Consider the following 2,061-nt stretch of genomic DNA (forward strand, 5'->3'; position numbering starts at 1 on the left):
ATGTTCAAGTAATCCTCCTTTTTCATTATAGCATCTAATTTTACTAAAGTTCCGAGATTTTACCAAGTGAAACAAGTCCAAACCATCAGACTACCACCCCCATGTTTCACCGTTTCTTTCACTTGGTGCGGTGCCAGTAATATTCCTTGCCATCAGACTGAAAACGATTAGTTTTCGTTTCATCGGACCATATAACCCTTTTCCAGTCATCAACACTACCAATTTTTGAGCTTCTTGCTAAATTTAAGACGACCCCTCACATTTTTTTCTGATAACGCTGGTGTTTTCTGCTTTACGGCTTGCTGATACTTTCTTCAAAGGTAAATCAAGTAGCAGTACTCAAATTCATTGTTATTTTTAATTTATTTGTGTTACTAAATTAATTAAATTTAAACGTGCAAAAGTGGATATATTGACTTTGTTAATAAAATTGACTAAAACTTGAGATAAAGTTTCAATATTCGCGAATTTTGTATTGTTTTATTTTCTTATTCTTCTATTGCTTATCTTAAAACAAATATCCAATTTTTAAATATTTTCTGAATTTTATTGGGTTTTTAATAAAAACTTGATTGATATGTATCCAATATTGCTCGCCACTGTAAACGGAATGAAAATTGTAATAATGTTGAAATATAGTATACTATACTATGCATATATGTTTATCATATCTTATATAATGCGACAATATGTTTTATTCATTACAATTAAATTATAATCGAGATTGTTGTTCATTTCTTTGCAGCTTGCATTAAATTAAAAAAGTCTAACAAAAAATTCTATGTAATTTACCGATTGTTTATTGGTGTAGTATACAACTCTCAATTCATTTCGTTTATTTCAAATCAATTTGTTTGACTTAAGGCACACAGATTAAATCACAAATCTGGCTTTGCATTTTTGGTCCGTCTGTCTTCGTTTCATTATTTTTGTTGTCGCTGTTATATATTTGTATGTATGTATGTATGTATGTATGTATGTATGTATGTATGTATGTATGTATGTATGTATGTATGTATGTATGTATGTATGTATGTATGTATGTATGTATGTATGTATGTATGTATGTATGTATGTATATCTCTTGAGGCAGATTCAGAGCCATAACAATTATAATGAGCAAAACAAACGATTTGGAAATAATTTTCAATTCACTTGTTTTCACCTTCATTCTGGCCAAACAAGAATCTCCAAATTATAAAATTTCTCAAAAACAAATACCTTAAAGTTGAATTTATCCTGAATAAAAGTCGGAGTAAGTGTGTACCCACTACCAACAGTTGTAATCGCATGTGTACGCTTCAATGCTCTTAAACAAATCAAATGTTTCTCTCTGGCATTATTTATTTTATTTCTTCTTTTTTATGACGACAATACGGGAACTGGCCATAAGGGATTCTTTGTTTTAAAGTTTAAAACTTTATTTAGGGAATTATAATATTTATTATTTTTTGTTATTTTTATTTTTATATGTATATTTTATACATTTTAATATTCCTCTAGTGAGTGTTGACATTATTAAGTTTGTTACTTGTTTATATGGATGTGTTGCAAGAGATAAAAAGTTCACTTTTTTGGCCTATTCTTGGTTTCTACTTTGTTTTTGTTTTTAGACTTTTTCTATAAAAACTTTCGACAATTTTAAAATAATTTTGCCTTGTTGCCAAAAAAAAACAAATTATGTGTGTACTAGTCCTTCTTATTTCCCACTCCTACCTTATTCAATATCAAGTTTATTATCAAAACCACATCATCTTTGGCGGAAGTTTTTTATTTTTTTATTTTGTGAATTTTTATTATTGTATTTCTTACATAAGTTTTAACGAATTCATTATTTGTAACATAAATGAATATATTTGTGGGTATTTTTTTACTTTTGCTGTTGTTCCATTCCCATTCTCATCTTCATCGGCATCATCATCTCATGCTTATTTGTTTGTTTTGCAAATTAAATAAACTTTTTCAATCTGAATCTTTGATTTCCTTCAGTTGAATTTTTTTGGAAGTATTATTATGTTGGTGTATTAATGTATTAGTTTTGTCTTATTGTTAAGTTTGACT

The sequence above is a fragment of the Lucilia cuprina genome, chromosome 4, assembly GCF_022045245.1.
Source record: "Lucilia cuprina isolate Lc7/37 chromosome 4, ASM2204524v1, whole genome shotgun sequence".
Lineage (NCBI taxonomy): Eukaryota > Metazoa > Arthropoda > Insecta > Diptera > Calliphoridae > Lucilia > Lucilia cuprina.